At 45.2% G+C, this 27,362-nt stretch overlaps 1 protein-coding gene across 1 annotated transcript in view; it reads right to left on the minus strand.

The window, feature by feature from the left end:
* LOC147706793 (beta-1,3-galactosyltransferase 2-like) overlaps nucleotides 1-23,120 on the minus strand; it is a 47,643-nt gene extending 24,523 nt beyond the window's left edge. The window contains exon 1 of the mRNA XM_086925925.1: nucleotides 22,869-23,120. The gene's annotated coding sequence lies outside the window, so the exon portion shown is untranslated. The remainder of the gene's footprint in view (nucleotides 1-22,868) is intronic.
* Nucleotides 23,121-27,362: the final 4,242 nt, after the last annotated feature.

Here is a 27,362-nt window from a genome sequence, read left to right on the forward strand (position 1 = left end):
TCCCCTTCCACATCGACATAGTTCAATGTTTTCATAATATTTAGTAGAAACGTCCTAGTCTTGGATAAAGGTATAGCCCTGTTAGTGGATGACTTATCTAATAACGGATCTAGAACTATATTAAAGTCGTCTGCTAGAATAACCGGTTCTGAAAATGCATATAATTGTGAAAAGAGAGATACCAAAACCGATGGATCGTCTTGGTTTGGACAGTAATAACCTACTATGGTGAATGGTGAGCCCGAAATAATAACAGAAGCTATTGCCCATCGACCATACGGGTCTACCTGTTTAGCGACTAGCCTAGCCTTAATTGATTTTTTAAAAAGAATGGCCACCCCCCTAATATGTGAGGTTTGAGTTGTTATCACTCCAAAATCTATCCATCTATTCCTACTCAAGAGGTTTTGCATTTCCGTTTCTGCAAGATGTGTCTCCTGGAGCACTAATACCTGTGCAACCGAATCTCATAGATATTGCATAATGTTATTCCTTCTCGGTGAAGTGCGAAGACCATTAGTGTTCCAGGACAAAATACGTACATTATGTATTACAGCAAGAAAAAAATGTTATAAAGCTAAAAGACCAATACTGCCAAACTCCAAAGGGTAAACTATAGAATGATCGACTCCTGTCATTTTTTTCTAGAAGGTGCTGCAAAGGACGTTTAAGAGGACTTTTTTTTTTTGCTTCCCCCCCCCCCTAACCTCCCACCATCCCCAAACCCCCACACAATCTATCTGGAAACCCAGAGAGATAGCACTCCGCTGTGGACCCCTGCCGATATCAACCATCAACCGGTTATGGGAGGGAATAGAAAAACGGAAAAGAAATACGGGCAGGGAAAGAAAGACCTAAATGAAATTAAAAAAATATATGATATCCTAAACTAAGGCCCACAAGTGGATATATATCTCCTAGTTTAACAGGATCAAAGAGGAAAAATATATATCTATTCTTTGTTATTTTATAATTGTATGCCTTTTTTTCTTTTTTTTTTTTTTCTCTTCATTATTATTTTTTTTTTTGTTATTTATTGAAACACCTGCCCACCACCTATTATTCAATACTATTGAACTCATGTTACTTTTATGTGCCAGAATGAAAGATACCAGCCTCCTAACAAATTTTTAACCTAGACTAACAAGAAAATTATTAGAGCTAGTTGTGAATTTATCAAGAACTAGAAGGCAGTGAGGCAACCTAAAGAGAAGACAGATAAAGGGAAAGGGACCCAATACTACTTAGCAGACTCTGACCCCCTGCCAATACTCAACAGAAAGTCATCAGCAGCCTGTACTGATCTTATGTTATGCATAGTATTCTTGTACATAACTCTTAATGCCGCTGGAAAGACTAATTGAGCAACGGCCCCTTGACTCCTGAAAGCTTCCAACCTTTTTCCAAGCTCCCATTGTCTATCAAGCGTGACTCTCGAGAGGTCAGATCTGATCTGGAAATTGAACCCCTTGGCATTTACAACTTTTTGTTTCAATGCGATATTCAAAATAGTTACCCAAAGATTATTGGTGGCACAAAAAAAGAAACAAAGTCGTGCCATGTGGTAGAGTGTCCAGTCTACCAGTCGACCACCGATGAACACGTGACAATCTTTAGGTCCAGTAGTCTGAAGAGGGATCACTCGAAAGTATCCATAAAAGTAAATGAGTCTCGAGAACATACTTGGAAGGATAATAATAAGAACAACGCAAAAAACATACCCCACAACACAAATGTTTAAGACAAAAAAGCCGTAAAGGGACGCCGGACAAATGTGCAGGTACTGACTTCCTTCGCGCAAATACGTGACAAAACATTGAGCACAAATGGAAGGATACTACTTATTCCAAATTATCAATCACAAGGCCCACAAGACTACCTGAATAGAGGAAACATACTACGCCTCGTGGCTGAAATCCCAATTCTACAATACATAACATCTGCTGACCTATTGCCAATAGAATTCGTAAATACCGGAAACAACACAGTACAGGAAGGCACCTTAGCGACTTGGAGGAATGCAGAAATTGTCAAAGACATACTACACGAAACTAGTAAATTTGATCAGTGGGGAATCACTCTCAAAGAAGAGATATCACCAGGATACCCGTCCCCTTTCCTAATGACTGGCGACTCTAGAGAAAGAGAAAACATTTCAGCAGAAAAAAGTACCACATACTCAGTACTGCAAGGTGCCAAGGGAGCAGAAAGTTTAAAACCTTATCATCAATACAGATCAAACAGTGGAACTAGAGAAGAATGAAATTATAACCAGGATGGTAAAACAGATCAAGCCTCCAAAAAATTCTATCTTGGAACATCGCAGGAGCAAAAGACATTTTAAGTGACAAAGGAAAAACGAAGTCCTGGGACACTCAAGAAATAATTGTATTACAGGAAACATGGCTGACAGGCCCCGTCGAAGTCCCAGGTAGAATAGGCCATCATGTTAGTGCCACCCGAACTCATCATTATGGGCGAGCTAAGGGGGGTCTGGCTGTTTATATGTCTACGGCACTAAGAATCAAGTCCTCCCAAACTATCCTCGACCACTTCAGACATGCAAATAATAAAATTGGAAATGGGTCTACCTGCCAGCACAGGCATCATTATTCTCATTAATATATACGCTCATCCAAAAACCAAAATAAAACAAGAGCTTTTCAAAAAAGTCAGTGATGTAATATCAGAACTTCGTCTCGAACAGCCAATCTAGGAGATAATTCTCACAGGAGATTTTAATGCCAACTTATTACACCCCTATGAAGAGGAAGAAAACATCATCACTGCTAATAAACAATGGGCAGTAGAAATGAAGGTGATCCCATTGACGAAAAGAAATGACAAAGTGGTCGGCAACTTATGTGGGATCTCGAACAGCTAGGCATGCGCGTGTTAAATGGGAAAATAAAACAGGACAAACCTGCCATTTGCACCTACATTGGTCCTAGTTCAAGTTCAATTTTGGACTACACCATAGTCTCCCTCCTCCTCTTAAGGCTAACCACGAAGTTTCAAATCATATGCTCCCCTGATAGTGATCATTTGGCACAGCACATTGAAATCAGAATAACCCCTCACAAACATCTAGAGGGCCCAATAATAGCAGGTGAAATGTCAACAATAAATCTGAAACGTTTGAGGTGGACGAGTGTCACACTACTGCAAATAGCGTTGGACGCAAAAAATCTAATGCAAACGCTCACTCCAGAAAACCAACTGACTGTTGAAACATGGTCTACCTTCTTGAACAGATGACCAAAGGTAGGAGTCAACATCAAAATGACGCATAATGGAAACAACAACAGATACCTCAGCCACACATCACGTGCTTTGAGAAGGCATTTGAGACGGTCTCTGAGGAGAGCACAAGGTCATAGTTCCCAATCTAATGTATGGCAGGATGTACCTTCCCTAAAGAAATTATACAAGAAACAAATCTGGAATGATAAAAAGAATGAGGACATCAATTTCTGGACAAAAATAGTATACAACGCAAAAAAATCAGATTCCAGAGCATTCTGGTCACAGGTAAACTCAATAAATAGAACTACTAACGCTCTAAGTATGACCTGTGTATCATAAATGGCATGGGTACAATATTTAATTGACACATTTTCAATAAACCCCATGAGGCAGCCATCACCAACAGTAACTTCTGTATATAAAAATATAAACGCTGAGATACGGTCCACAACAGCTTCCGTCCTGACAAACATCCCGCATGAGAAGCAGGAAGACTCAGGCCAAACACCTCGAGCTTACGCGGAAATAGAAGTACTGCGAATAATAAAGAAGAGTAGGCAAGATAGTGCACCAGGACCGAATGGCGTCCCCCAGGCAATTTACAAGCAAGATCCACATTACTGGGTCAGCAACTTTAACAATCTGTTCCGGACGATCAATGTCACCAGTCGGATCCCGGAAAGCTGGAAAGTCGCGATCATCAATCCAATATACAAGGGCGGAGACCGTAAAGATCCAGCAAATTACCGCCTGATCGCGCTAATTGACGCAGAGGCTAAATACTACGCCTCACTGGTGCTAACCGACCTTGCAAAATGGTCTCATGATAACAATAAAATCCCCGTAAATCAGTCAGGGTTCCGGCGTGGCATAGGTACAATGGCAAATGTCATAGCAATAAGCCTGATAGCGGAAAAAAGCCTACAAGAGCATCAAGCATTACATCTATGTTTCGTGCGACTTCAAGTTGGCCTTTGACCGAGTTAGCTGATAAACATTATGGGCCAAACTAAAGCAACAGGGCTTGCCGGATACGATCTTAAACCCAATAATACACTTATACACCGACACCTGGATGCAGGTTAAGATTGATAATGGCCGAAGGCTAACATGGAAGATCATAACTAGTCAAGGATTAAAACAAGGCTGCGTCTTGGCTCCTCATCTGTTTAACTTATTTATGGCTGACTTGACACCAAGGATAGACGGGACCAATGCACACCCTCCACGGTTAGGAACTTTGCCCCTCATGCATCTATCTTATGCAGACGATGTTGTCCTCCTCAGTCAAACGAAAATAGGTCTGCAACGCCTTATGCATGAACTGACTGAATATACCAAACAGAATCTAATGGAAATAAATAGTAAAAAAAAACAAAGTCATGATAATAACGCATCGTCGCATTAAACATCTGAATTATTCAATTGACAATAAGAACCTGGAAGTAGTGGAAAACTACAAATATCTGGGGATACATCTCGATAGACAGTTTACCTTCTCTACGCACTTTGACGCCATCAAAAAGAAAGGAACTGCCCTACTGCATGCATTTTGCAGTCTATCCAAGCTGCTAAATGGCCCTTTGTTTACCCCCCTCCTCTCAGTTATCAAAGCCAAGCTACTTCCAACGATTGCTTACGGCAGTGTGGCACATAGAGGAAGAAGTGCACCGCTATTAGATAAAATCCAAAAAAGATTGTGCAAACGTGTATTTCGCTTACCTTGCGATGCTTCACCACACAGGTACGCCTCGAATTTGGATTGCAGTCCCAAATATTGCATAAAAGATATGAGACAATCAAAGTTTGGTATAATATCTGGCTCAATCGCGAAATAGAAATTAACTCTGCTACTTGGGAAGCTCTGCTAAGTAACTCTAAATCTCAGTACTTGAAGTACCTAAACTCCTCCCTGAAATCTACTAAGAAGGCGTCAGTATGGTAAAGGAAAGTACCAGTACCATCATTTAAGCAGATCTTAAAAAAGGCAGTCAGTATGCATTTGTTGATTGAAGACAAAACAACTCTAAGATGCCGTGCACATGCTTGGATGATAATACAATCCTATAAAAGGCTGGCACAAGCTGCCTATTTTGGCCTCGCTTTTCCATCGCATTGAAAACTAAAGTATCTAAAGCTGCGTATGGGAAAACTGCCAACAAACGCCCATCACCCAAGCTGGAAGCTACCGGGCCAGCAGGACTGTCCACCTGATCTGTATTTGTCCAGTACTGGAGAATGATCGCCAAAGTTTACTTAGGGTAAAGTTAATTGAACTAGGAATGTGTACATGCCGCTCAGCGATCTTAAAGGGGTGGGACTCAGCGGATCCACAATTCATTTGTCGAATGATTAAATATGTAAATAATTTTGAAAAACGTACAGTAAAGCCAACATAAGTCTGAACCTTTGAACTTTGAATTTGCACTGACTGATCTAGAATCTGTCTCCGAAACCACAATGTTACCGAGAAAATTTGTGTTTTTATCGCTTCAATCAATGGTTGTTTTAAAAACCTGTATTTTAGTTCTCAAAGGAAAGTATCTATTTTTAATTATTGGTATATTGTAACGGTTTTATTAACTATACAATAAAGAATTTATTATTGTATATCCCATGAAAATTGGCACAACCCTCTTGCGTTCTTCATCAGCTATAAATCAAGGTTTTCCCTGAAGCTCTATGAGAAATGTAGTTTCGCAACTTGCACAGAATGGTAGACTATTTTCTTATATTTCTTTGATGTCACTTGTCATGAATTTGAGTTCTGAATTACTTATTACTAGGACTCACCGTCCTGTGATAGGCTAAACTGTATCTGTTCATCCCCTATCCATACTAATATAATAAAGAGAGAGCCCAAACCTTTCAGGCGGGTAATCTCCGGAACCACAGCACCAATCACAACACTCAATACAGCGTTGGAAAGGACAGTTGCAGCAGAAGGACATAGGCTATGCAGACGCCCACCATATACATTTAAAAGGTAGAAGAACTGTGCCAGCAAAGTGGTCGCTTGTGGGCGTGTCTGCGTTGTGCTGTGGGCGTGTGCTGGGGGCGTGACAAACGCTGGGGGCGTGTGGTACATCCCGCCCTTCATGCCATGTCTCATATTGTGTGCTAATCCCACCCTGCTCCCTTTAAATACCCCTACACCCCATAATCATAACCCACCCTTACTCATTAAAATACCCCAACACCCTTAAACACTAACCCATCTTAACCCTATCAATATACCCTGTACCCCAAAACCCAAACCTATCCCTAAACCCTAAAAATACCCCTGTACCCCAAAACCCAAACCTAGCCCTGAGCCCTATAAATACCCCTGTACCTCAAAACCCAAACCGACCCCTGAACCCTAAAAATACCCCTGTACCCCAAAACCCAAACCTAGCCCTGAACCCTAAAACTACCCCGGTACCCCATAACCCAAAACTATATCTGAACTCTTAAAATACCCAAACACCCCAAAACATATACCTCGGTACCCCAAAACATGTACCCCTATACCCATACTTACCTTATCCAACATAAAAAAAAACATGCTTTTACTATTCATGCATTTACAACGAATTTCGTTGTAAATGTATGCTTTGTAAGAGCATATAAAATGTAATGCCATGCTTTATAATGGCATTGCGGAGTCATGGTACTTTCGTAATGAAAGTATGCGGAGTGATGGTATGCGGAAAGAAATTTGCGGAATAATGGGTGTTTACCCTCCCCCGGTAAGTACATTGGTGGCACGGCGGCCCACATCTCCAGCAACATACTCATATTTTTTCACCACTCATTTAAAAAATGCACAGGTCTCTTTCATTGATGGCCAGCACCGACATACACTTTTAGACACACAAGTTCTAGAATTGCGAACTTTAGAGCTGGGGAGCTACGTTCTAATCTCGGCATCAGCTCAACATCCTGTGATTTCAGGCAAATCGTTTTATCTCTCCGTGCCTACCACAAATGAATGTGTTCTTCTGTAATGTAAATTGTGCTCATGCCATGTTGTCGAGTTCACGCTATATAATATTGCAAGGAAAAATTAAAGTAGGGAAACTCGAGTTCACACACTACTGAATGCGCACTCTTAAGTGCATCAGCAGTGCACTGTGAATCGGAGCGTTTCACAGGCCTGTCACAGAAAAGAAATGCTATCAAAACGAAATCCTACAAAACAATATACTACTGGCCGGCAGCAATTCATACCCGGACAACGTCGGGACGGGCTGCTAGTAGATTAATAAAGGGTGGGGTTTGACTTCTGAGGGCAGGAGACCTCCCATTCCTGGGAAGCAAGTGGTCAGAGCATTATCATTCCCTTAAACTCAGCTCTACCCCAAAGACAACTGAGTTGCCTTACATTCCTCCAGCTTATACATTTGGGAAGTGTCAAAGTGCTCAAGGTTTTCTGGAGGTCTGTTCACAGCAGTGAATAAGAGGGGGGGGGGGGGAAGCGGAAAGTTTCAGCCAAACACACTGAATGACGCGTCTGCCCAGCAGGAATAAAACAGTGGTGTAACCTCCAGAGCTGCCGACTTCGGACCTGGGGAACAGGGTTCAACTTCAAGTCTCATCTTTGGTAAAACTTTACTTTTAAAGAAAAAAAAAAAGAATGTAGACACATGACGAACAATGGCTGAAATGCCGATAGGGGAGTTCAACAACCCCAAGGGGATTTCAGAGACATCCCAGAAGGGTGGAATTTGCCCTTCATAACTGAAAACAAAATACCTTAGATCAATACACGTGGTTTGAGAAGGTGATTTGTAGTGACCTCTGCAGCCACATTGAATGGACACAGTGTATGGTAGAGGCCACACCCTGTGTCTAGACCCTTCTCAGCATGGCCAAAGGTCGAGTGTTAATGACGAGTGAAAGCACTGTGTAGACAAGACTCGCATCCTACCAATATACCCTGCTGTGCATACAGGGCCGAACTGACAATTCCGGGCACCGGGCAATCCCCCGGTAGGCTGGGTGAGGTGGGGGCAGGTTTTATGATAGGGGGCCGGTTCTCTTGCTGGGGGCCGATTTGGGCATGTCAAATCGACCGTACAAAGTAAAATTAAACATAACATTGGATTAAGAACAACCCTCCGTGACGTGACATGAGCCGGCCGATTTCAAATAAATTTCGGCAGCAGCAGGCAGCCATTAAACAAAACTTTGCATCAAGACTTTTGGAACCAAGGTTAGTAGGCACAGGGAACTTCTGCAGGGCACGTTCTGCACCCAGAGCCCACTGTTCATATGCAGCGATCTCTGAGGCCATGGAATTTGGGCAAAGGGTATGGCCTAAGTCTGCATCATGTGTTCAGAAACTGCTGTGAAAGGTAAACTACCATTACAACGCGTCTATTTCTACGACTTACTTTTATCACGCATCTTTTACTTCCCAGGTCTCTTTATTACGCATGCTTCTACAACGCAAATACCGGTACAACGCAATTACCGTTGTAACGACAAGGCAGGTATGAAATGCATCTTGCAAAATATTTTATTAAAAAAAAGAATCGTACCAGAGTATTATTAGAGTATTATGAGAGAATCAGAGTATTAATTTAGTAGGAGACTCTGATTTAAAGTTACAAGTGAAAGCAGAACGAACAAAAAGAGAACATAGACAGAAGAACGTAAAAACGTCATAGGGAAGACGACATCATACGGAAGAGAGGGGAGAAAGGGAGAAGAAGCATGGAAGACCAGTGCACAGGTAAGAGGGGAATAAATTGTATAATTGATATAGGAGGTTGGTATATAGATGAAGTGTCAAGGTAAAAAGAGATGTAAAGAACATTTTTAAAAATTAAAAAAATAAAATGCTACCAGAGTAATAAAAAGATAAATTAAATGAGTAACAGAGTAATTATTGAGCAGGAGAAACACCCTGTTACTATTAACATTAAAACACTGATGGGACATTGGCAAAGTGTCAGACTGAACTTTCCAAATCATTATTTTTGAAGACCGAGTTAATATGTGTGATATAATCATGGCCATGTCAACATTTCACCATGTGCCCAGTATCCTCTAACGTGTCTTATTCCCATAGGAAAAATATATTTTATATAGAGTGATAAAGTTTATGATATAAAAAAAGATGTTTTTCCATGCTTTGACAAAGGTTTAAAACCAGAAAATTGTTCTTTTCCAGTTTGCATGAAAATTCAGATCTGAGACGCAAGAACAGGAAAATATCATAAGGATGATCGACTGGGGGGTGTAGTAAAAAGATGCTGTTTAACCCCTTCACTGCGGCGGCTATTCCGGCTATTTAAGGGGGTGGGGGGTCCGCGCGGCGGTCTCGTGCTCATGACAGAACCGCTCCGTCACGGCACTCGGGTGAGCTGTGCTTGTGACGGAACGGTTCCGTCACGGCCCCGCCCGTGCTAGAGAACGTTAGCGCAGGCGCAGAAATCACGCCGCGCAGGCACGGCGCGGGGGCCGTGACGGAACCGTTCCGTCACCAGCATAGCCCACCCGAGGCTCGTGACGGAACGGTTCCGTCACGAGCATGGGAGGGGTTAAAAGTGGTTCGTAGGAAGAAGCTTTAATGCTACAGCCCCTACACATGTGAACGGCACCGCCGCTCTCAGGCAACTGTCAGCACCAGCATATTACAACAGTATAAAATAACAGTAAATAAATAGAATGTAGAATGTCGGGGAACCAATGGGTAAGGCTTGGCTGGCAACGTATGCCATCGCGTGCAGGTGATCTTAACGTCAGTCACAGTCACGTGCCATGGTCATGGCACTTGGCAGTGCTGCCGTTACAACACATCTTCCCCTCTTATAACATTGCAGAACAGATAAGTTATTCACAAATAAAGTCGTTGTATGCTGTGAAAGGTTTAAGGAACTTAAGGCGCACATGCTGAAAAGGGTTGAGTAGAGATGAGTAGAAAAAAGTTAATTGGATATTGCGCAGGCAAATAACTGGCGAGAGAGAAACTGGCAATGTGACTTACAACAGTTAGATTGAATATTAACTTGTAGCGGGTGTGCGTATCACTGGAAGATGCACGCAGTAAGGAATGATTGAAAGAAGTAACTGTAACAGTTTAAATAATGCTACTGTTGCTATGGAGGAGTATTCTCACTGAATAATGTATAATAACAATATTATTATTAATAATAATAATAATAATAATAATAAACTGAGTTTATAAAGCACCTGGTTACACTAGGCTAGTGTATCCCCGCACTATGGGTATGCGGTAACAGATGCAGTAAGCGGCGGTAATAATTTAAATTAAGTAGAGGTGAACGTGTCACTGAAAGAATCTGCACCGCGTTGTTTACTCAGCTGGTTATCTGAGGTGATCTATGCAATCCAAGATGGCCACCAGACGTCGGTTTACATTGTGATCTTTGCATGAAATTGGGCGCGTTGTGTAGAAACCAGGAGGAGCGTGTCACTGATGACGTATGTTGCAATACGTCATCATTTCACTGTGAGCTTCCAAGGGCTCCACATATCTCCCCTCACTTCGGACTGCCACCTCCCACTCACTTCTCCCCCGCCCAACCCACCTCTTTCTTCCATTCAACCGCACCCCCCAACCAAGCACACACACCATTCCTGCACCCTATATCATAAATTCCTACCCCCCTCCACGAGACACCACCCGCACTGCTGGCACCAAGAAAATGGCTCTGCCTCCCTTGATGAATTATCCCCGCAATCAGCCCCCCATGCACAACCTCCCCCAAAGAACACCGATCAAACACAATACACAGGTTAAGACCTCCAACCACCATCCTACACCCTCCTGCAAAAGTATGTATGTATAAACCATTTTGTAGCGCGCTCCGTTACTTGGGAGTATCCTGGCGCGGTAGGGAAAGACAGAAAAACAGAACAATGGAGGGGCAAACTAAATTGTACTCTTAAATAGGTGTGTTTTTAGATTTTTCTTAAATAGAGCCACTGTTTGTGTGGAACGCAGATGGAAAGGAAGGGCATTCCAGGCCCGAGCCGCGATCACAGAGATTGATTGACCGCCGAGCCTAACTCGCTTAAAGCGAGGAACGGACAGTTTGAACAAAGTAGATGATCTGAGGGTACGGGCAGGGGCATAACGGGAAAATCTCTTTCTCAGATACACGGGGCCCAAATCATGGATAGCTCTAAACGCCAGCACCAGAGATTTAAACAAGATGCGCTGAGCAACAGGAAGCCAATGGAGGGTGCGCATCTCAGCTCGTACGCTCTTCCATCTAGGAATGTTGAATATCAGACGGACCGCCGCATACTGAATGATTTGCAGGCGTTTCACCAGGTAGGCCGGAATGCCACTAAACAGTGCATTCGCATAGTCAAGCCTAGCCAGTATAAGAGCACGGGCAACCGTCTCCTTGGCCTCTCTAGGGAGCAGAGGGAAGAATTTGCGGAGCATTTTTTAGCGTGGAAAAACAAGTGCCTGTCAGCTTCTTTATATGGTCCTCAAATCTAAGGTCCTCTGCAAACCAGATGCCAAGGTTTTTTGCCGGTCTACCCATCTCTTTCGGGCTGGAAATGTTGGGGGGCCACAGAGTTTTCTTAAATGAAGGGGGCAAGGAACCATAAAAAAGCACCTCTGATTTGTCCTCATTGCACTTCAGCTGGGCCTGGGTTAACCAGCGAAAAACAGAGGACAAACACCGATGCACTGTCGATGTTTCCAGATTGTCATCTGGCCAGGTAAACAGCAGTTGGGTGTCATCGGCATACCCTATAATCTTAGCCCCATACTGTTCCGCTAGATAAACCAGGGGGGTGATGTAAACATTGAACAGTAAGGGACTAAGAGTGGATCCCTGAGGAACCCCCGTGAGGAGAGGTTTGGGCTCAGATGCATGGGGAGGCATCCAGACCTGCTGGAACCTGTCAGAAAGGAACGAAGACAGCCAAGCCAGCGCCACTCCCCCAATTCCAATAGCAGACAGCCTGGCGAGAAGGAGTTCGTAGGGGACGGTATCGAACGCGGCAGAGAGGTCCAATAGAATTAGGACCGCTCTGCCGCCTCCGTCCAAACAGTCCCGAATCGCCTCAGACATCTCCACCAGCGCAGTCTCTGTGCTATATGTGGCTCTAAAGCCCGATTGGGCAGGATGGAGGGCATTGGAGGTTTCAACAAAGTTCTCCAATTGTTGAAGAACCACCTTCTCACAAATTTTCGTCAGTGCCGGCAAAAGAGAGATTGGACGATAGTTCCCAGGTACCGTCGCGTCCAGTCCTGGTTTCTTCAAAAGTGGCAGAAGTTTAGCTCGTTTCCAACCTAAGGGCACCTCACCAGAAGCCAGGGAGAGATTCACAATCTGCGTAATCTCGGTGCAGACCGTTTCTGCCACCTCCGAGAGAACCCTAGCTGGACACGGGTCGGCGGGAGATCCAGATTTAAGGGATTGAAGGAGAGGCATAATAGCACATTCAGCTACTTGCACAAAGTTCAGCAACTGTTGTCCCGAGCAAGGACATAGTGTGGGACAAATGTCTGCTGCTGAACAGTCAGCCGGCAGAGCCGCTGCAAGGTCCTGCTGGATCCTCGCTATTTTGCTGATAAAAAAGGTAGACAGATCCTCGCACCATTGCGCAGAGGACGGGAGAGCGATTGCACCCGCCACAGGTGTGACAAAGCTCTTGACAATAGCGAAAATCTCTCTGCTATTGTTATCTGCTTTGGCAATGCGCCCTGCGTAGTAGTTACCTTTTGCTACCTTGATATCTGCATAATATCTTTTTTGTGCTAGACGTAAAGCGGCTTTAGCCTCAGAGCTATAGCTACGCCTCCACGTTCGTTCTAATTTTTTACAGCCAAGTTTCATCACCCTATGCGTAGTATGCAGATGACGCAACAGGACCCTCCACACCCCAAAACCCATCCGAAAGCCCCCCACACCATCCTACAACCACCCGCAAAAGTACGCAGATGATGCAACATGACCCTCCGCACCCCACCTACCATCCGAAAGCCCTCACAGACAACACAACAACTTCTAGACGACAACACAACTGCTCCAGGTCTTCCCCCCTCCGTGAGGACCCCGCTCAGAACCCACCCGCCCCAAACCAGGAAGAGACAGGACAAAGTCTTTCCCTGCTCGAATGCCAACTAGCTACTATAATACAGGGTTTTAACGAAATCCTAACCAACCTTGCTTCACTTCGCAATCCACCTAAAAACCACACCTGTACTCCCGTCGCAACCAGCCCCCCACACCAAAGGCTCACCAAGACCACACGACCCAGCTGGACCCAGTCCCCCTCTCAAGCCACAATATAAGACCCATTATTACAACAGAGGCTATGTCTTTGGACGAAGCTGCAGAACTAGCCTCCTCGTACGACACCCCCTCTACTGACATACCTCATTCCACGATCTAGGTGATCTCCGGATTCAGAAGAATCCACGCCACACGGAAACCCCCTAGACCCCCTTCCTAGCTCACCGACATCCCATTGTCCACCCTAAGTAAGAAACCTAAAAAAGAAACACCACCCTACCAACTGCATGCTCATAAACTGCAAATCAGCCACTAAACATGCCACAGAGATAGCAAAATCCATCCTAGTCCACAGCATAGACATAGCCTTCCTCACCGAGACCTGGCTAAATGACTGCCCAATCATGGATACTCTAGCACCCCCAGGCTTTACAATCATTAACAAAGACCGTAAAGACCAAAAAGGCGGGGTTTAGCGATCATTCACAACAACAACATATCAGTTTCAGAAATAGATACCTTCAACTATGTCACCTTTGAATGCCTAACCGTCAACATTAATTCAAGCATCAACAAGACACTACACTGCCACCTCCTATACCATCCCCCAGGCAACACCACCACTTTCACTAAGCACCTGTCAGACCTGGTTGTTCACTGCTCACTGCTTACTCAGAGACACTGACAACCTAATTCTAGGCAACCTCAACCTACACTGGAAGTACCAAGCAGCTCACTAATTCAAAACCTAAATGAGCTATTACAGATCAACAACCTCACACAGCACTGCTTAGAAGAAACCCATAAAAAAGGAGCAATCCTGGATGCCATCATCGCCCAACACAACTCTATCACACTAGATCATATCTTACCGGTGGACTGGTCAGACCACCAACTAATCCTATTCCACATCACGCAACCGATCATGTACCAACCCCACATCCAAGACCCCCCCACATGGACAAGAAACCTATCAACATGGGCTACCTAGAAGAAAAGATAAACACGCACCTGCCCATCTCCTCAGATGGTCTTTCCGCAACAGATCTCACGTCCAACTACAACACTACTATGACATCCATCATAGACTAACTACTCCCCTGAAACTAAAAAATAACAGGAGCATTCCTTGCAGATCCTGGTTCAACACGGACATTAATGCTGCAAGGAGGCAACTTAGAGTCACAGAGCATCTATGGAGGAACAATCCCTTTATGAGCCTTCACGATCAACTCAAAGCAGCCCGAAGGAAATACAAAAAGCACATCATCAACGAAAAAAACATCTTCTTCTGCACCGCTCTGGACAATGCAAAAAACAGACACAAGGAACTCTTTAACATCATCAGGCAACAAACTTCCAAGACCTCAGCAACCCCAATCCAGGCCTCCAAAGACCTGTGTGACAAATTCGTCATCTTCTTTAATGAAAAAGTCACCAAGATTGAGCTATCACTAGACATCAACCTCAATCCCGCCTGCAAAAGCCCAACTGCTACAATCGAATCCAACACACACAAGCTCCCCACGGAATCCTGGAATTCCTTTGAACCCGTACTCGAAGATGAGATTCTCAAACTGATCTCTTCCTCCAAGCCCTCATCCCAAGTTCTCGATCCTGTTCCCTCCCAATAGACCAAAAAGCTGAAACACTCCCTCGCCCCTCTCTGGTGCGAAATCATAAACAGCTCCTTAAAATCCGGCGTCATACCAGACTGCCTCAAATTCGGCCAAGTCGCACCTCTATTGAAAAAGCCAGGCCTAGACCCCAACGATCTGAAAAACTTCAGACCTGTCTCCAATCTCCCCTTTCTATCCAAAATCCTTGAAAATGCGTTCTCCATCAACTGACCCAACACATGGACAACATCAACCTGCTAGATCTCCACCAATCGGGCTTCAGAAAAGGCTGTAGCACCAAAACTGCGATCCTTAACATCGTGGAGGACATCCACAAATCCCTAGACAACGACCAAAGCTGCCTACTCATCCTCCTGGACCTATCGGCAGCCTTTGACACGGTTGACCACAATCTACTCACCAAGGCTCTCCAAGACAGAGTAGGTGCAGACGGGATGGTCCTAAAGTGGTTCTCCTCCTTCTTACACAACCGCTCCCAAAGGGTAAAAATCAAATCCTTTAAGTCTGACCTACACCCCGTCAGCAGAGGTGTCCCCCAAGGTTCAATGCTCTCCCCTCAACTATTCAACATATACATGGAACCCCTCACCACCCTACTCAAAAAAGCCAACATTCCCTTCCATCTATACGCAGATGACACCCAGATCTACTTGGAAACCTCCTCTATTAACGACATTCTAAGACTAAACAACACCCTTAGAGAAATTTAACACTGGCTATCAACTAACCACCTTAAACTTAATCAAGACAAAACAGAATTCCTCCTCATCTCCAACAAAGAAGAAAACCCTCGAATTGTAGAGTGGCTAAAAGCAATAGATGCCCTCAACGATAATCTCACTCTGGCTAAATCGGAAAAATCTCTAGGAATCACTGTTGACCCGAAACTGAACATGAACAATCACATTAAGATCTCTGCGAAGAGTGCCTTCCTCAATCTGAAGCTCCTCAAGAAAATCAAGCCCTTCATCCCTCCCAAATACCTGAAACAAGCCACCCAGTCAGGTTTCAAGTCTTTATTTCGATTTTTGACAAATCATAAAAGACACATTATAATACATTAATAAAACAATAAGTTAAAAAACTTTTTGCAAAGAAAGAGATGCAAAACGTTAGTAAGCAAAGGCTATATACATGTAAGGCAAACCATGTAAACCACACAATAATAACCTAAAATAAGTTGATTTTGAAGGGGTTAAGAAAAAGTATTAAACATCTAAGGTGAGAAACCTGATTAAAACATAAAAATACATATCGAGTCATGTCAATCAATGGGAAACCATTTCATGCTTAAAGTGCAAAAAGTGCAGATAGTGGAAAACAGATGTTTAGGCAATAAACAGGATATGTCACTTTATAAAGCACTATTGGCGGGCTCTGGCAACTTTGACATGTGTTTTAACCTTATGAGCCAGGCCCACCCCAAATATTTAGCTAGGCTCACTACAAAGACCTCAGAGGTATTAGTCTTTAGCGCCCAGATGGCATCAGCAGATTTTCTAAGTGGTAAACGCTGGAACAGTGGTTTTGACCATTTCTTTCGCGGCACCGAATAACTGGGGCAAGCAAAAAGAAAATGGCCCTCTGATTCTTTCTGGCCCGGGCAGCCTTTACAGAAATTTGATACCCCCGTGGACCATTTGTTTACAAAAGTATTCAAAGGCAAAGCACCCACTCTGAACTGGTGGTACAGTTTCTTGTCCAGCGGTTTGGTAATAACATCCCAATAGGGCTCCCGGGACAGGTCTAGCTTGAATGTAAGGAACCTGCCCGTGAGGCTGATATTGCTGGAAAGTGAAACTCGATTTAGACGAGCAGAAGCCCAATACGAGGCTTTAAACTCATGTTTAGAGGGGAAAGCATTGGATGGAGGAGATATCCAAAGCTGTTCTAAACCCATGTCAATGAGGATGTTTTTTTACAGCTTGGAGCCATGGGATTTTTCCAGATCCACTGATTGACCTGACTTCTGCTAGTTCTTTCGCGAATAGAGACAGGTCAGGGGAGGTCCATATTCGCCTTCACAGGGCCACCAACCTAAATCTGGCCATCTCGTTGATCGGTAGGCACCCCAAATCCAGGCAAAGGGGGATTGATGGAGTCGACTGTGGTAAGCCTACCAGGTTCCGTAGGAACTTGCATTGGGTTTTAAAGAGATTAAGGAGATCCATGTAGCCCCAAAGATCTGCGCCATATAGAATAGCAGTGGTAATTTTGGCGTCATAGATCTTGAGAGCTGGGAGGACATGCTTGGTGATGGATCTCTTTTGCTCTTTAATAAGACAGCCTGTTAACCGTGCAAGCTTGAGATGTTGAGTGTTATTTGATCTTTCCATCTCAAGCGGCTGCCAAGGGTAACCCCCAGGTAGGTCATAGTCTCGACTTGCTCGAGGTTAACTCCATTCAAGCTCACAGAGCTCCGGACAGGATGATTTCTAGAAAAAAACATGAACTTTGTTTTTCCCACATTCACCGCAAGATTGTTAATGGCACAAAACTCCTCAAAGCGGTCCAGGGCCCCTGCAGCCCGCTGCGTGTTCTAGAGAGGAGTAGGGTGTCATCGGCGAAGATGAGCAGTGGGAATCTCGTCCCAGCCAACATTGGGACATCTGTGGGGGTGTCCATAAAAAATGTCATCACTTGGTCGATGAATAGGAGGAAGAGTGTTGGTGCCAGGACGCACCCCTGACGGACACCTCTGGTTACGGGAAATGTTTCTGTCACTTGTCCCTGGCCTCCCCACCTCACACTCGCATAGTTATCCTCATGGAATTTAATTATGAGGTCAAGTAGTTCTGGTGGACAACCTAAGTTTTCCATCACTCCCCACAGTTTGTCCCTTGGCACTAGGTCGAAGGCGGACTTTAGGTCAATGAATGCAGCAAAGATGGTACCGCCGCCAAGCAAGACCACTTTCCAATAGATCAGGCATAGTCTAAACACCTGATCAATGGTGCTTATGCCTGATCTAAAGCCCGCCTGCATAGGAGATAATATGTCCTCAGATTCAATCCAGCCCTGAACCCGTCCCAAGACCATACGTGCGATGATTTTTTGTATGGAATCAATGAGACTGATAGGGCGGTAATTCCCTGGCTTGGACCTGTCGCCTTTTTTGAATATTGGAATTATCTCAGCTCCCTTCCATGATTTTGGGATCGTGGCTCCTTTAGCTAATGAGTTAGCGATCATGGTTATGTAGGGGAGCCACAAGGCTGGGTTTGATTTAAACAGGTCCGCTGGTATGAGATCCATGCCTGGAGCTTTCCCTCGCAGGGTCAAGCCCAAGGCCAGCTCGGCCTCTGATACTGAAAAAATGAGTTTCTCCCCGTGGGTGTGTAACGGGGGTGTCGTACCCGGGGTTTTTGAGGGTTTGGAATTATCGGCTCTGAATTGGGCAGAATAGAATGTTACCCACTCTTCTAGGGGTACATGGTTAGCCGGGGTACTCGAGTCTGGATCCTTCCCCCACTTGACTAAATCCCAGAACTTTTTCTGATTATTCGAGGTGGAGGCGTCCAATAGATCTGACCAAAACCTGTCCTCCCACTCCCGTTTAGATTCCCACTGGGTTTTTCTATAATGAAGCCTAGCCGCTTTGACTGCAACCATGTCACGAGATTTAATAGTTTTGGTAAGATCAGAATGGGCCTCCCTACATTTTTTGTTATACCATTTCTGGCGAAGGGAATTGGCTTTGATGGGGGCACTCCGGCAAGGGAGGGAAAGTAGGGACTTTAGATGGTCACTGGTGCTATCCAGACTCAACTACGGTAACGCAATCCTCACCGGTCCTGCTCAATCCCACCTAGCCCCCCTCCAAACAACTCTCAATGCAGCTGCCAGATTGGTCACCGGACTTAAGAAATATGACCACCTCTCACCCGCACTCAGAGAACTAAAATGGCTCCCAGTCAAAAGGAGGGCCAGCTTTCAGACTGCCTGCCTGACACAAAAAGCCTTGCACACAGGACAACCAGAATACCTGGCCTCCAAACTCAAGAAAGCCGGCCAGACAAGAATCCTCAGGAGTTCCAACACCCTGCTACTCATCCCATGAAAACACACAAACAAAAAACTGCTGCACAGTCTTTTGCTGGAAACACCCCAAAAATCTGGAACTCCATCCCAGGCGATATTAGGACTGTCACTTCCTTTATAACATTTAAAAGACTCCTAAAAGTCCTCTACCTCAACTGTGCCTTCCTGAACCAAGAGCCACCGCCCAAACGCATAAACTTGCACTCCACAGCCCCGGGATAATGCTCCACTACTACCTACCTCTTTCTACAATCTGCAGCCACTTGATAATGCTCCACCTCTGCCCCCCTCCTTAGGCACCCTACAGCCCCGTGACAATGCTCAACCTCACCCTACCTCTTCCTTCCTCCTCGATCCCCCCCTCGTTACCTCCTCCCGGAATGAGGCTGAGCCCAGGTCAATGTGCGCTCATCGAGGCTATCTCAGGACTTCCTCATCTCAATGACGCGCAGCTCACTGGGTTCCCTGAACATGTATGTGGGATTATGCCTTTCTTATGTGATTACAGCTTAATTTCTGTTGTAAAGCGCTCCGATACCCTCGTGTCTGGCCAGCGCTATATAAAACTTCTAAACAAATAAACAAATCTCCACACAAGTGGCCAAAGAATACTCTCGCCGCAATAACGATCGAAGAATAATGAGTCGAAGTCTCGAGGACTGCACAAGAAGCAGGATAGCAGTGGAGATGTTCTCTCTTGGCGAAGTGTAGTATGACGCGAAGGAACTGCACATCTTGGACAGGCCCGGACTGGCCGTTGCGGGCACCGGGCAATCCCCCGGTGGGCCGCAAGGTTGGGGGCCGGTTTTGTTACAGGGCCGTTTTTGAAAAACGGCCCTGTACAAAAATGTCAGAAAACCGGCCCTGGCACATAGCGGTCTCACCTCCTCCTCCTCCTGGAGGGGGGAGGGGGCCGGCCGAGCACTTTGCCAGGGCCGGTTCTGGTTCCCAGTCCGGCCCTGATCTTGGACGGTCAGTTTCATGAAATTTTCTTCCGAAGGATCACGAAAGGTGCTAGATGTCAGGGGCTGTTTGTGGGTCGCCACTCCTCGTCGTCACTTGTAGTAAAGAAGATGTTGTTTCAAAGTGGTTCTTAGGAAGAAGCTTTAATGCGACAGCCTTTACACATGTGAATGGCACCGCAGCTCTCAGGCAACTGTCAGTATCAGCATATTACAACGGTATAAAATAACGAAATAACAGTAAATAAATGGAATGTAGAATGTCGGGGAACAGATGGGGAAGGCTTGATTGGCAGCGCGTGCCATCGCGTGCAGGTGATCTTAACGTCAGTCACAGTCACGTGCCACCGTCATGGCACGCAGCAGTGCTGCTGTAACAACAGTGGGGCATAGAGAGTTCCACTACTTCGCGTCTGCCTTGTAACTCGAGAATAACACATGGATAAACTGTGAGTGTTATGCTTTGAAGGTGTATACACTCTGGACCACTGTTGTGCGGCGATGCTTTTAAACGCGTTCTGCATTCATGCTGTGTCGGGGGCATGTCCTATCTTGAATGTGCGTGGAGATTTCTGCACAGCGTTATAAAATCTGAGAGCGGTATGTCTTATGGTGTGTGGTAACTAAAGGAAGGCACTCAGCAGCTGTGAAGCATAACTCACAGCTGGAAATGCGCTCCTTGTACAGGGCTGTGCAGCGCATGCGGGGGGAGGGGGTCATTTCCATCTTCTGTTTCAAATGCGAAAGAAATGAAGAAAAAATGCTTTTTTTTGACTGCCTGATGGCCTCTGCTACTTCTTCCTATTTCCTTTATGGAAAAGTAGTAGGATGTAAAGAAATATGAAGGAGAATGGAGGGAGGAAAGTTGTATTACTGTTGAGTGAAAAAGTAACAAATTATTAATAGAAAAAGAAAACGAGATGAAAAAATTGCGTTGTAATGGTATGCGTTGTTTTTGTGTACATTGTAAAACTATATTAAATGCAAAATAACGGTACGCGAAATAAAAAATTGCGTTGTAATAGTATTTGCTAACTAAAAACTTAGTTGTAAAAGCATGTGAAGTATCGGTTCGCATTGTAACAACACCTATTCGCTGTGAAATGTCCTAACCAGTCTCCGGTTCTGCTTAGAACAGTTGTTCACCACTTGCATGCTCTTTGGCAAATGTCATGCAAGATATTACGAAACCGCATTTTGCTGTACAAGTATAATTTGATGTAATTTCACAAAATTCTCATTGAATTGTCTATCATTTTTAAACAAACAAAGAAGAAACAACTTTGCTTACACCACTGGAGACACAGTGAGCTTTGCAACCACAGTGACTCACTGTGTCCTGGTGGTCTGTTCACAGCAGTGAATAACAAACGAAAAAAACAACCCTGCAAGCTGCAGCCAAACACTGAAGGAGCCTATGCTCAGCAGGAAACAAGCTGAGGCGATTTCAGACCTGGGGAACAGGGTTCAAATCTCGGTGTCGGTAAAGCTGTGACTTAAAAAAAAAATAGAATGTAAATACTTTACAAACATTGGCAGGAATGCCGATTAAAATTTTAAAAAATATCCCCACTTGCTTCTGTTGGGATGGCCGACCAGGAGGAACCATGAACGCGTTGGATGGCCAACCAGAAGGAACAATTAGTGAAATCGGATGGGAGGGAACCAAGCACCCAAAGGAGGGACAATTACAAGCAATGCACCAATCAAAAGCCAGCATTTGTTAATGGCACAACAAAGAACGAATGAAAATCGATAGGCGTGCTTGAAGCCCAAAGAGGCGATACCAGCATATCTTGCAGACAGGCATGCAGGCTGCCGAGGCTCAACCTAAAAAGGACTTCTGAAGGCCAGCTTAGGTCAGGTTCTAGGAGTGTGCTCTGGGGGTCTTTGGAGGGCCAGCTGCAATGTTTTATGGCAGCCTGAGGGCATGCTGGAGGTATCTGAGGGCAAGATAACAGTATAGGAGGTTTGTTTAAGGACCAGCTGGAGTTCAAATGGTGGAGTCCAATGGACAGAAGATCTCTGAGAGCACAATGTTGAACAACGAGAGTCCATCAATCATATGTGACGGGAGACCTCGTGTTTAGGCAGCAAACTTTTTCAATCCATAACCTCCCAGTGAAGAAAAAAAATCAGCCCCCCTCCGATTATTCGGGTATTCGCCAAGACCTCCTCTTTTAGAATGTTGACATGCTTGCTACTCCTTAGAAGTAACACGATTTGGCCCTGGCATCCCTGTCCATGCACAGATGTCTGTCCCATGACAATGACTTTGTGCATGCACGTGTTACATCTTAACTATTATTCCGCAGTAAGGAAGAAACCGTTCGAAACTCCCCGAAACATTTCTTTGAACAGAACCGAATCATTTCGAATAGCTCCTTCACATTTCCACGGACGGGAGACCCTCTCATACACAGATTGCGGAGACCTTCGACCCACACATTAAGTGGCATTTTTATCCTCTCCCCTTGCATATGATAAAAAAAAACCTCCGTCAATTCTGAAACGCTTTTGACGTCTGATCGGTGCTTACAAAATGCCGTTTGCCCCGCCATTGGGTTTCTGACTGCCGGGTGCCCGTCCCTCGGGGTGGTGAGGTATCCGGGGTGGGCACTGCCTGTATTTTGGACCCCTGCGCCGGCAAATAATCACAGTGCATGGAACAGGCGCGGGGACACGCACACGCACATCCGGACAGCCCAGGAACACGCCCCCCCCCCCCCCGTTTTTTTTTTATGGGATTGGCATTCAGTACTTACAATAGTCTGGTAACTTGATGCCTTCCCACGTCGCCCGCGTAAGGGGAGCCAGCTGCCCACATCAACGTGCCTGCCCCACACAAATGACGCCGGGAGAAGTTGTAATAAAAATAACCTTGAGTGACCTTGTTGGTCTGGGCGACACATTGAGCGTGCCCGACAAGCGTCTCCAGCTGCCCCGCGGCACCTGCTGGCATCGCCCAGTGCCCTCCTGAACAGGGCAAAGTGCACACTACGGCTCACCGGGCGCCCCTGTCCTTCCTGCCCCGCCTTGCTCTCTGTAGTCGTTTGCACATCGGTGTGAACAAGAGAAATATCTGTTTAAAACAAGCATTGGTAAAGGCACTTGGTTTCGCCTATTTGATTTATAATAATTCTTTATTTTTGTAAAAATAAAAATGTTCTCTATTGTGAATGAGGCGTTAATAATGGATTGATGGAGCAATGGAACGATGGATGATTGGTGGGAAGATAGGGGATGGGCTAGTGACAGAATACAAGTCTGTACAGACGAGTGGATGGAGGATGGTGGAAGCATGCACATGTGGGTGAAGAAAGGGTGGATAGATGGATGGATAGAAGCGGAAATGGCCGGACAAACGCACGGCTGGACTGTCCTACAATCTTATAACAACTGAGATCCCCAATCATATCTTACGTGCCACAGCTCACAAAGCATTCTGCATTTTTTTCTGATGACCAGAATGGGAGCTTTTCCCTCAAAAGTTCAAGCCCCGCCCTGGAAACAAAGGGGCAGATCAACAAGCGGCAGCAATGATTATCGCTGGCCGCCCTTAGCGTGAGGAATTTTATCGCCTGCTATCTCAGATAATTATCGCCATGCTAGCGCTGTATTACCAACGCATAGCGCAATGGCGATAATTGTTCCTGAGATAGCAATGTTTTCCATGGAACATAGCGGGTTTTCCAGTGATGTTGCATGGAAAACGGCGATATCCTTGTTGATAGGGCTGGGTGTTCTCCAACCCTATAATCCACCACCCATTGACTAACATTGTTTAGTCAAAGGAAAAGCAGGTGTAAGGAAAGTACCGATAACCAAGGTTAGCGCTACGTTTCTTATTGCTATGCGTGTTAGCGTGCCCATTGATGATTAGAGAAATGTGGGTTAGCGACATTTCTCCAGTTATTTTGAGCTGGAACGCCCACTTTGCATCTCATTAGAGATGCAAAGGTGGGTGTTACAAGAAAGGGCGTTAAGGCAAGGATTCACACAGTAGCGCGACCTTGCTAATATTGCGATAGAATTATCGCCGCTGTTCGGCCGAAAACGGCCACAAAAGCGGCAATCATTTTTTATCGCCGCCTTGTTGATATGCCCTAAAGATGGTCAAACTCTCTTTTTGGCCTATGTGGCCAACTCGATGAAAACCTATTACACTTTCTGTGTATTTGCCCAGCAGTTAATAAATTGAGACAGAAATGACTTTCCTTTGCCTTTCGGGCACTCAAGATAAGATCTTGCCGCTCTGCTGTGCTGACACTATTGAATATTGAATAGTAAAACCATCAGCTTTCCAGCAGGGCCGCCAAGCTCCCACTACAAATGAACACATTACTGCCAGCACATTCTGCCCCTCCCCTGGCTCGAATACCACCAGGCCCGGCTCCAGGAATATTTATTTGGGTGGGCCAAAGGTACATTCGGGTGGGCCACTGCTGGCCCGATGTATCGCTTATATATCTAGCCAGGCCTGCGTCTGGGCCCTCCTTTCTCTCCGTAGTCTTACAAGGCACAGTAAAACACACTCTTTTCAAAGTCTCTTTCAAAATGTTATCACTCTCAAAAAGTGCTTTTCTTCCATGTAATGTCCCTTTGATGGGAAGAGGAGGTTTCTTAGGTGGAAGTTTCAAGCAAGTGACACTACTCGGACTCCCTCTGTGTGAGCCTTCAGGGAGAAACCCGCTTCATTACTACCTCCACCTGACCCCTGACTCTGCAGCACGCTCCCTTACAGGCTTGAGTATCCACTTTTCTACCACCCCCCTCCATTACACCTTATCTCACAGCTGACCTTGGGCCCCAGCCCCATATCAGCCACCATTCAGTTCCACTTTCAATATTCCCAGTAAAAAACAATAGTAAAATCACCTTCAAACTTGAAACACTGACCTCTTTTTTACATCTTTCTCTGTAGAGAACTCAACTACCACCCTCCACCAGCGCCCCTCATCTCTCTGCAGTTCCCCCCAACCTGCTCCTCCTCGGACTCACTCACTGCCACTGTCCACAAGTGCCCCTCATTTCTCCGTAGCACCCCCACCTCGTGACCTCTTCCTCAAATTCCCTCACTGCCACCCTCCACCAGTGCCCCTCATTTCTCCGTAGCACCCCCACCTCGTGACCTCTTCCTCAAATTCCCTCACTGCCACCCTCCACCAGTGCCCCTCATCTCTCCGTAGCCCCCCACCCCGTGACCTCCTACTTGGATTCCGTCACTGCCACCCTCCACTATTGCTCCTCATCTCTCATATCCATCCCATTTGTTGTATAGCGCTACTCATATCAGTGTAGGGTGTCACAGTACTTTACATAACTCAGTCTTTTTAGTAACATTAGAATGTTGAAAGAGTTGAGAAGTTCTAACTATATCACAACACAAAAAAGCGACGTTTGTATTCAGCTCTTTGATGACAGTTCATAGGTCACTGTCCTATGTTAGGATAGTAACTTCTGAACTGCAAGCAACACAAGGATCTCTGTGACAGAGACAGTAACCCACTGAGCTATTCCCATAAAATTCAGTTTATTTGCATTTAAAAACTACCAAAAGACAAATGGTTGCTCTGCAGCAGGATCGTAAATCACTAGTTATCTGAACAGTTTTTATTGTTGTTGTACATCGGTGGCAGATTCACTGTGAGGGCCAAGGCTCACATTTGGGTGGGCCAGGCTCATGTTTGGGTGGGCCTGGCCCACCCGGCCCACCCTCTAAAACCGGGCCTGAATACCACAGACAAAGCAACTGGAACTTGTCAGTCGATCTAGGCGGTCATTTCCTATCACCTCTCAACATATCACCCTTAAGCCATCACGGGCCCCAGTTCCTCAAACCAGCCGGAACAAATCCACCCTCGCCCTGCAAACTTTTTGAGGCCTCCCAATCAGAAGTTGGTATGAACTCACCTGTAAATCTCGGGAGTACCTGGGCACGGGGCACTTTCATGGAGAATTGGTCACAAGGCAGAAGGTTATCCCTTTTGCACAATGTTTTTAACAACGTGTTTCTTTTAATCCATTTTGCTTTTAGTAATCATCCTTGTTCCTCGTGTGGTTTAAATTTGTAACGATTTTAATTAATCTGCAAATACATTTGTACTTACTGGATGTGTATATGGATCTGTGAAAGGATAAGTGATCGGAAGGACGAAGAAAGAGTATAGGAAACTCTTCCAGGGGGTGTTGGACTCTTTCCCGTGATGCTATTGAAGATATAGTTCTCAATATTATGCCTTCCTCCTTGTTTCATAGTCCATGAAATGCTGCTATCCTGCACTCCCGGCTTTTCAACTGCAGACGGAAAGTTTGAATCAATTTGTTTTGTCAATCTTTGTATTGTTAAGATCAACTACCATTTGCACAGATATGCAAATCTATAAATATGTGCTTTAATAGAGCAATCTAACTGACAAAGAGAGAGGAATGAAGGACGATAGAAGACCGCATAAAGACATTAAAGACACCATCTGATTTTCAGTGGGATACAGTCAGTCAAATGCAAGCTCTTCTGGGCGGGGGCTGCAATCCACAGTCAAGTCATCCCTGGCCGGGAAGCACACTACCTTTATTCTGAGCGGGGCACGGGGGCACGAAGAAGCAGGGCAGGGCACCAGCGCTGACTCCGAGCAGATCGCCTACGACCACTGCAGCAGCCATCAACCCGGGGACCACTAGGGGACCACCTGAGGCGACTCCGCCAACACCAGCAGCACCACATCAGCTACCACAGCTGGAGACCGGAGAAAACGAGCCCTGTGCTCCCTCTGAGGGAATGAACCCCGTATTTGACTGGACTGCTGGCTTTACCCCCATTTTGCTTGTGGATTCTTTATAAACGACGCATAAACAAAGTATCCGCGGTGCATCTATCAGAGCCGGTTTGCTACCTAAATGCTGCCCTGGTATTTACAAAGCATTGAAAGTTTTTGAAGTGCTAGTCTGGCAACAGTTAGTCTGAGAAAATTGGAGAGGGATGTGAAAGGAACAGGTGCTAGGGATTCTGGGACATTGAGTTTTTATAGTCTTCTGCTGACAGAAAACCTACCAAACATTTCAACCATTGGCCAAAGAAGCATAGATTACCACACAACGTAAATCAGTTAATATTGGTTCTTTTCGTGTTTTTGTTTGTTTCACAGTGTGTTCAAAATATACGTGGACAGAGAAGTGTTCACTACGTATCCCGCCAGCACATAGGCTCAACTATGATCAAGACTTGAAAACATAGGCTGGCTGACCCGTTAACAACTCGA

Source organism: Lissotriton vulgaris, chromosome 6 (genome assembly GCF_964263255.1).
Source record: "Lissotriton vulgaris chromosome 6, aLisVul1.2, whole genome shotgun sequence".
Lineage (NCBI taxonomy): Eukaryota > Metazoa > Chordata > Amphibia > Caudata > Salamandridae > Lissotriton > Lissotriton vulgaris.